A 10,475-nucleotide genomic window follows, 5' to 3' on the forward strand; every position below is an offset into this window, starting at 1 on the left:
CCCCCGTGCTCCATGGATGAGCCACTCATGACTCTGTCCCACACTCCACCCTGGCTGGACAGTGCCTGCCCCTGCTCCAGCCCCAGCCCCAGCCCCAGCCCCGGTCCCACTCCCTCCCATTGCGGGGGCCTATGGGAGCAGAGCTACCGGTGGGGGGGAACTGCAGTCACTTCAGAATTCACTGTAGCCCCCCCAAACCCCTACCAGTGCCACTGCTGCCTTCCCCAAGTGCAGCATGGCCCAGCTCCCTGCCAGGAATATCCTTGCACGGCTCTGGCCCCAGCCTGCCCTGCCCCATGTGCAGATCTGGGGGCATATGCCCCCCATGTGATCCCAGGGTGTGCATAGCAGTGGGAGCTGCTACCCTCTCCCTGCAGCTCAGTTCCACGCCCCATCCCAGGTGGGCAGCCCCTGCCCCAGCCCCACTCCCTGTCCCAACAACAAACTTACCACAAGGACTGGCTGCTCTCCACATGGCCAGGCTGTGCTCCTGGGCACCTGTGTGCTGTGCTAGGGCTGCACGCATGCAAGTGGATGTCTATGTACCCCCTATGACACTTTTAATTATCCCTAAGGGTATGCATACCCCCAGTTGACAACCACTGATCTAAAGGTAAATTTCAACACCTATATAATAAAATGGACCAAACTGGAAGCCGCAGTATTTTAATGGTTAGGATAAAATGGAATCTGAACCTGATACAACCACATGCAAAATTGAAAATATAAATATTTTGTAAATCTAAGAATAAATGCTGCCTCATTATCACAGTTTCCCGGCCAACAATGATCATTCATCTAGGGAGGGTAATTGAGACAATTTTATGTAGTTTTCATTGTGGTTGTTTTAAAAACAATTCTCTTTCAATTCCATTCTTCATTATAACCACAGGAAAAAACTGCTGAGGGACAGCGAGAAGTAGGAGTTTCAGAATGATCTGAATGTTTGCTTTATACTGTAGAGAAATAAGGTCAAGAACAAGAACATTTAATTGTTATTTAAAAGGCCACATAAAGTCAGATACATAATTTGTGGTTCAGTTTGTTTTCCAAAATGCTACTAATTCTGATATTGCTTCTTTGGATGTTAGCCTGGCAAATCCACAGTGACTTCAATGGGTGCAGAATCACTGTTGAAGAACAGTAGTGCAAAAATATTCTATAGTAATTTTGCTTTTCAAACTACTTAATAATGCAAGCTGTCAGGTCCTCACAATTTGACCTAAGCACATTTTCCCCAGGAAGCTCAAAGCTGGATATATTTTATTCAACAATAACCTCCTGTCTTCCTCCTCCACTGCTACTCAGGTTCCTTTATTTGATTTTGGGAAAATTAGTAGTATTATATTTAATTTGTGTATATCTGTATGTCTCCTTTGTTCCAGTCCTTGGTATATCTAAAATATAAAGGAAGAAAACAAATGCTGCAGCAGGGACTTAGCAAATCTATGAATATATATGGATGTTGATTGAAAACTGGCTTAACTCAGGCTCATCTACAGAGTTCAAAATCTAATCCTTAGAAATGCTATGCACGTTGGTTCTCTTTTCTCTGACAGCAGTTTTACACTGACATAACTATGTTGACTTCAAAGGCACTATTCCGGATTTGCCTTGGTACAAGTAAGAAACCAATCATTCCTTAAAAGTTTGGCCCGCAACTGCCTCACCTTCAGTAGTTATTTGTATCTGTGCAATGTGGTTGTCCATAGTGTGTTCGGCTCATATTTTGCTTCATGGTAAATGACTGCACAAAACAATGAAGAATTAGAACCTCAGGCATCTATCCCCAGGTGTGCAGCTTAGCTGAGCTGAGTAAGAGAGGGAGCAAAGATGGCTTACACTGATACCATTTCTCCTCCCTTCATTCCTGAGGCCAGCTGGAAACTAGTTGAGCATTAGGGCTGCAACAGTGTGTACAGACCTACAAGCACTGTAATGGGCATTGTTCTTTGCTGAAGTTCACCAAAGTGCCCTGGATAACATCCAGTTTCAACAAGTTAGGGGCTGAAAAGGGGCCTTTAAGGCTACCTTTACACCATATCAATAGTCCTCTACAATGATGAACTTGCCAGGCAGACAAAGAAGTTGGCTTTATTCTGCCTTTCTACCACCAAAGCAGAGCAACAAAGATTTATTAAGGTTGAGCTTTTGGACCATGGTGCCCAGATTAGTCATTGTTCAGCACAGCTGTCCTTATGGGGGCTGCAACTAGGATTCTGCTAAGACAGCCAGAGCTGAACTTTGAAGAGCTAGTCTTCCCCGCACTCCCCTTCCTTCATGTTTTGTTTTGTTTTTTTTATGGGGGTTTTTTGTACTTCAGACCACTTGGCATTCAGCAGTGAGCCACAACACCAGCAAACTGATATTCAGGCATAGCTTATATATGTGAATCTATGAATATTGAGCAGCTTTCTGACTTGCTTTTTCTTACAGAAGAAGAACAGTGATTTCAAAAGCTTTTACAAGGAAGCCTCAGGGGTTGTTTGCCAGACTTCAATGGATATGTTTGGAGCATGGTATATGGAAACTGAACCTCCTGATTCCTATTAACATTAATGGAGTCATAAGGCTAAATGCTTGCACACCCTTCAAACAACATATCCACAATGTTTGGCAAGCAGCCTGCTGCCACTTGGAAATGTCTTGGTGTGCAAACCAGAAGAGCCCCACAGAAGACCCAGGAGCTCATATCAGCTAAAGATCTGGTTCATTATTTGAGAAGAAAGGCTCTGCAAAGTAAAATAATATTTGTACATAAAACCTGAAGGACAAGATAGATGCCTTTGCTCACATGCAAAATAAACCAAACAGGCTTCTTCACTGAGTAGCTATAAGCAGTAAGAAAAATAATTTCAATTAAATATAAAAAATCAGGAAACAATATGAACCTGATTCATTTAATATAGAAAAGCCAAGCTGGCAGTTATATAAATGAAGTGTTCCTAAAAAAAAGTTTCGTGCAGTCAAGGTTATAAATGTTCATTTAACTACAGTTCTCAGTAAGGTGTTTGGGGGGTACCCAAAATGAAACTACTATACATCTGTAGTGGCTAATTTAAAGTGTAACCTGCATTTAAAAAACAGTTTTGTTCCTTCAGTCTCTGGTTAGGAACACCTGCAGTTTATATCACACACATTTTCATTGGAAACAATCTGTTAAATCTGTAAAATTGTTATAGTGTAGTCCCATACTATGTCACACTGTGGCAGTACCTTTGATCTCAGCCGCTGGGAAACATTTTTTTTTCATGTGGGCAGCAGCAGCAGCTGTAAATACAATGTTAATACTATCAGGGTATTAAATTTCCTTTTTATTTTGCTGGCTGAAGTCAGAGGGTTTATGCAGTACTACATTTCCCATATAACATGCTTTCAAGTTTCTGAAGTTTCAAGATAATCTAGTAAATGGACTGTCTTAGATACTTTTACAATGGTGTTACAAGGGGAAAAAAGACTTCTCTGTTCTTTTTAAATCTGGAAAAATATACTTTGGTAATAAATCATAATCTTCACATCTCTTGACATTTTGATCCTTGCCTCAGTTGATGCACAATTCACAGACTTTGCTCTCTAACTTGACTGGAAACAACCTGTGGGCTGAATCTTCAGCTACAAAATAATTTTTTGATAGCACTTAAAACTATTCAGCTTTATGATTCCTGCATAGATAGGAAAGTTTTTTTTCTTAAAAAAATTAGATTTGTCATAAATTTGCCATTTTTTGCCTAATTACACTGAAATTCATTGACTGTACTTCTAATGAATTAGTGTGAAATTCTTCCTCATCATTGCTTGCACCTGTGCTGTTTTACCTACTAATTGCCAAATACCCAACCGATTTATTTTAAGTCACTGATATAGATTAGATAACATACTAAGTAAAACAATAGAAAGGAACTAGGTACCACATAAATAACTTGTACTAGGTACCATATTGATTTACTTTTATCAAGCACCTGCTCAGAAGTCCAAGGTAATGCCATCCCATCTCAATTTGTAGAGATCTACTCTATTATCATAGTTCTTTTGCAATACCTTTCTGTTTATTCAACAAATGATGTTTTATATGGGGTACTTGAAAAAGAATATGCCCTTCTTTTACCTTTGTAATGTCTGTGCATGGGTCGTGTGTGGGTGTCTGTGTGTGTGGGGGGGTGCGCATTACAAAAAAAGTGTTAAGGTGAAGTTGCAGTCACATAGTAGTCATATGCATGCATTTTGTTATTCAAGTACATGTTAGTTAAAAGAAAATATGCTTTGAAAAACAATTCAAAAATAAGAAGTGCAAAGAAAAGCAAAAAAAGTACCCAAAATATCTTAAATCAGCCCCATGTTTGCAGCTAGAATAAGGAATGGAAGCCAATTTACCACAGCCTTGGGGACTGTTCTAACCACTGAGCTATTTGGATAAAGGGAGAGGCATCACCACATTTCCCAGACATATTTTGTGCAAGCGTGATCTATTAGGCATGCATGGTCAAACCACACATCCTGGGTGAGGCACCTCTGAAGTTTAGGCTCAAGATTGCCTTTCTGATGGATCCAGATGGGGCTTAGGTGCGAGAGAGTTGTTGAGCTGCTCAAAAGCGAGGCAGTTCTGGATATATCCAGAAGCAGAATTTTAGTTGCCTGGGGGGCTGCAATATGGAAAATTTTGCTCTTGCCTACAGGGTTTGGCAAGAGCTAAGTAGGGTTTTACAAGACTGTGGTTTTGGACTTGTGTGCCTAAAGTGGGAGTTAGGTGGGCTTTAGGGCATGTTTATGTGATAAACTCACTGTGCCAGGTGACAGGGCATTCCAGCATGCTGTATGGCTGCAGGCAGGCTACTTCCTAAACCAGAAACAGTCTTGTATTCACGTGGTGCTTTGGGTGGGCTAATTAGCCCTGCAGAATGATGGGGTCAAGTAGCCCAGCTGGTGCTAATTATCTTGTCCTTATCACCATCCAGATGTGGCCGCATGACTTGTTATTTAGGAGGCAACCTAAGTGGAGCAACACGGGGATGCTTGAGAACATTCCTTCTAGATGTGGTAGAGCGAGTAAGTTCTCTACATCTGATGAAGTAGGCTGTTTCCTATGAAAGCTTTTGCATTTCTAAACAAGTTAGCCTATTCAGATGCCACCTCACCCTCCCTTTTGCCTGACTTCAGACTAACATGGCTAACTATATGGTACCACTCTCTAAGTCCCCTTTATGATTCTAGCTCTAAAATGCAAAGTGGGGAATCTTGAGACTTCCAGATAGTTTCAGAGATGTGGGGGGAGGGAGGGGATGGATTCTGAATCAGACTTTGAAGTGATCCAAGTTTCACTAGAAACAGAAGGGGCAAGATTTTATGATGTCCCTGGATGAAGAAATCTGTTCCACAGTGGGTCGAAAGGGAAAAGATTATCAAGCACAAAACACCTTCCTAAAGTGGCTAAAGTGCAAAATCTAACTGAAAAAAAGAACTGAGGACCTAGAAAAACTTTGCTCAATAGGAGTTTTGACATTGACTTAGGAGGAAAAATGGGTCAGCACAACATTTGGAAAGCTCTTCAGGACAGTGATTGGGAGGGGTATGCAGAAAGAACAATTAAATGATTCGCCATTAGCATAAAAACAAATAAACCCCAGAGCAAATAAATATTTGTGTAGTTTGTAAACTGATGGCTTTTTTTTTCTCTCCTTTTGTATGATTTAATCCTAAAGTCTGCCAATGTGTGATTTTATGTTTAAGGCTATTTATGTAAAACAAGCCTTTAACTCAGATGAGTATTGCTCAATTTCTTCCTATGTATATATATTTCTCTTGTATTTCTGACCCTGTTACCATGTTCTGGATGCAGTTTTTTATTATCACAAAAGAAAAGTTAAAATATAGCACAAACCTGAATAGGTAGAAAAATGCACAGTCTAACAGCCATGTGGATGCATGTAAAACCAAGAAAACAACATTTAATTTCAGAGAGAGAAATGTGCAAATGAAAGAAACTACATCTACAGATGGCAAAAGTAGTTGGAGGTGGTAAATGTGCAGTGATATACATTACACATACACAACTGGAGGCATTTTCAAAACCTTGTGTAGGTGGACATGGCCTGCTGTGTGCTCCCTCTGGGGTTTAGTGGATGTTTGGTCACTGAGGGGATTTAAGGATAGCTTGCAAGTCAAATCCAAATCCCCAGAAAGCTCCACCAGGGTGTGCCTGAGCCTACTTACTCAATTAGGAATTTCATGAATGCTCAAAGAAATGTGTTTCTCCTTTTGTCATGTCAGGAACACTGCTAAGATTAAACTATGCAGACTCTGGTCCCACTTGGGTTCAATGCTTTTTGCTGAAATTTCAGACGTTCTGTCCAATCTGCCTCGAAACAAGCACGTTTGGGCTTGGAAAGCATGGATGAGAGAATGTAACAGTGATTCAGTGAGCAACAAATAGAAAGCAAGTGGTTGCTAAGGACTTTGTGGTTATAAGAGATAAAAGGTGGAGAGAAGGAAGCACCGGAGACACAAATGGTGGGAGGAGGAAGCAAACCGAGAGTGTGTGTATTTTGGGCTTCATATTTTTGGTCCGAGACAGCAACCATCATGAGTTGCAGTTTAACATCTCACCATACTAGAGTCAAACGTGTAACACAGTCTGGTATTACACAAGCCATCGGCCAGGAGCGGGCAATTATTTTGGGCAGAGGGCCGCTTACTGAGTTTTGGGAAGCCATCGAGGGCCTCATGACAGGCAACCAGGGCAAATAAATATTAATTTTCTAAACTTTTTAGGGGTCCCGCGGGTCGGATAGAATGGCCTGGTGGGCCACATCTGGCCCGTGGGCCACATTTTGCCCACCCCTGCATCCTGCACTTATAACATGAGCTGGGATAAATGCTCCCTCATTTTTTCCTCCTTTCATTAAGTGCTTTAATAATAATACTTGGGCACAGGAGAATGTGCACACTGTTGGCTGTGTCATTATCGGTTAGCCCTTACCATTGTTTTTGTCTTTGTACTTCACAGACCTTCTGACTTCCTTACCTCCTCATCTCTCTCTTTTTCCTTTTCCGCCTCCTCATTTCTCAGGGAATGGAGCTGGATAGGGGTAGAGGATCTTTGTTGTTTCCTTCCTTTGGTAACTGGGCAGGGGAAAAGACTGGGACTTTGAGAACCTGATTACTGCAGCCCGGGCTGCTATCTGTGATGGTGAGTAAGAAATAACTAATCAATCCATACCCACAGAGTGCCTGATCTAAAGTCAATGCAGTCCCTCTCTCTTGTTACAAACAGACCAAGTTGTAGGAGAAATTGCCCATCCAACTTTTTATAAGGAAATCAGTAAATGGTATTACATGAATCCTGTAAAGCCCACACACTTTAAGCAGATTGAAAAATAGACTTGTTACGAGAATGGGTAAAACATATCCAGGCGGAAGTGTAAGTTGCTTTTTTGTAAAGATAAGAATGTCACCTTATTACAGAATGATATTGGTGGCACAGATATCTGTAGAAAGATTAGAATTCAGGACTGTTACAATTTTCCATTAACTTCCATAGGACTTCCCCCTGGGAGCACAGAAAGCTATTTAATTTTCATTTGATGACACTTCCAACCTTTCATCCTCTTTTATGTAAAGGCTTCCATGAAAAAAATCGACTTACACATTGCATAAAAGACTTATGAAAACATGCTTTTTGCCATTGGTGTATATTATCATCACACTTATTTTTTTTAATTTCGAACCATTCTTTTAACGTTATTCATGAATAAAGCATATCACTATAAAATATTGAAAGCAAGTATTTCCAAGTGGATCTGTAGTAAGTGATAAAGGCTAAACTGGCAGTCAGAATGAATGCACAAACCAAATTCAACTTTGCTTGAAACAGCAAAACACCTGCAAGTGCTACAATCTGAAAACGGAATTTCATAAGTATACAAAGTCATAATCCTTTCAGGAGGTTCCAAACAACAGTTATTATAAAGATCCCTTCCTTTGTTGCTACGGTAACAATAAAAGAATTACTAATATAAAGAACTGGATTTGAACTGCATTAAAGAAATAAGAATTGGTATGTTAATTAGCATGCTACTATATTTCTTTGATGGCAACATAAAGCAGAGAGAGGTTTTTATTCACTTTATTTTCTTTTCTAATCTACTTGGCTGGTGATATTTTTTAGAATTGTTTTGTATTAGCTGCCAGGCTCATTCTAAAGCTTTTGGCCTCTACAAAACCGTTTGAATACACATACATTTTTAAAGTCTAGACTCCACATTTTTCGTTTTAAAAAAGCACTTCAGACATCCATTTATTATCAGCTTTCTATTGATAGACTTTTGTTTTGCGCACACACATTATTATGGCATGGTTTCTTTGATATATAACTGTTTACATAGTGCCTCTGGCCATACAAAAGAGGAGGCATTTCTAAGTATAACTTCCCTTACAAAAATAGCACTCCCAAATTGAAACATTTCTTTTTTTCTGCTCACTGCCATCCTTAATTAGATATTTTTACTTAATAAAAGAGACTACTTTGATTTTTTTCCTGAAATATTTTTAAACCATGTAGTCAGAGCCATGTTTTCCTTTTTATGTCATTTTCCAAACACATTAGCATGATATTTCTCATTTGAAAGGCTACGTCATTACCTGGCTGTGTATCCTGTGATGTACCAGTTATACAATTGTACCACAGGCAAAGTTTTCTTTTTTATAAATCTCAATTTTTTAGAAAGGTATATTTATACTTTGATGTAAGACAGTTTTGACTGGAGTTTTAAAGGTTGTCAACCATTTCTACCTTTTGAAAAATGCTATTGAACATGCAACTCAGGCGAAAAAATTTTCCTTTGGTTTGGGCATTGAGCTGGGATTCAAGTGCTCTTCATTTGGTTCTTGGTTCCACTATAGACTTTCTCTGTGATCCTGAATGAGTCATTTAATTTTTCTGTGTGCCAGTTTTCAAGCTGTAAAATGGAATTAGTATTTCTTCTTTTCCCCTCTATTTCTCTTACCTGTTTTGACTCCTAACTTTTTTTCAGGGCAAGACTGAAAAATAGGTCCCTCGTGTTGGTCAGGGCACCAGCAGACTCAGAAACATGTAGCAGGAACAACAGTCTCACAGACATCAAGTGTGACATTTTCAAGGAACTGACATGAAAGAATTGAACCAGTGCTTTGCAACCATCATATATGTGCCAAAATAAGAGAATTCTGGGATAGTAGTGGAAGGATGGATGGGATAGTGAGGCACAATCCCAGGGCCCTCCCTAAAAGTGGGGCACCAGAATGGACTGGGGGCCCTTCACCCTCCCCTCACCCAACACCAGTAGCAAAAGGATGGGTGGAAGTGGTGTGAAAATGCAGGGCACTCTGGGTACTGTAGTTCTGTAGAGCAGCAGCACAGTTCAATGCTAGAAGGAATGTCATCCCATTTTTTGCTGTCAAAATCAGACGTTTTTGCCTATTCAACATGGGCATCTGTGGCAAAAAAATGAGATGACAGCTCCGCTCAGCAGCAGCAGACTTCAGCTACATGCTGCCCACTGCTGGACTCTCTGGAGCCAGAAGGTACGGGGGACAGACAGGGGGGACTGCCCCAAGCTCAGTTCTGAACCATTATACCTCTGTCCTGGGTTATGTATATGTGGACAAGAGAATATGTAACAGTTTGAAAGTACCACAGATAAACTGCGTTATAGCTCTCATTCCTCCTCCCTTTTGTCTTTATTTTGCATGCAACAACAATGTGATCAGTACTATAAAAAGCAAGCCATGAGGAACTTTAAAATTTACCAAGGTGGACAAATACTGGCCACAAACACCCAACAGGATACTCAGAGGAAAATGCTAATTTAATATATGAAGAGCTGTGCATGTGCTTGACTATACATGCAAGCAGTCCCACTGACTTAGAGCTAGTAACTTGTGTAAAGCTAGAGATACTTATTAGGCCCCTGCTACAGTTAGATGCATTAAATAATTAACCGCTTAATCAAACAATAAATATAGACCCCACCACATGTGCAAAGTAAGGCTGTCTACAAGTACAAAGTCATTATTACACAATTAAATGGTTAATTGCATGATATATTTAGAACAGCCACACATGCAAAGTAATTATCACATAATGAAAATGATTATGTAGCTATAGAAAGAGCCAACTAGCTAAAAGTTAGTGCTTGAAAATATGTAACTACTGTATAGCTGCTTTCTATGCAGCTTTAATTTGTATGTGTAGCAGTCATCAGCCTCTGCAGGACCAGGGCCATAGCAGGGTATTGGACTTGATGATCTGCTCAGGTCCCTTCTGACCCTACAAACTATGAAACTATGAATATCCAATCACAACTTTATGTTAAAGCATAATCAGTCCAGAAAACGGAACCCATTGTTTCCTCTGTCCTAGAGGAAGGCCAGCCTCAATCGGCTACAAACTCATGCTCTCCCTTGCTTGCTTTGCTTTTGGGACATGAGTCTTACATTCCTTT

This window comes from Gavialis gangeticus, unplaced genomic scaffold (genome assembly GCF_001723915.1).
Source record: "Gavialis gangeticus isolate Ggan-Ray unplaced genomic scaffold, GavGan_comp1, whole genome shotgun sequence".
Classification (NCBI taxonomy): Eukaryota; Metazoa; Chordata; order Crocodylia; family Gavialidae; genus Gavialis; species Gavialis gangeticus.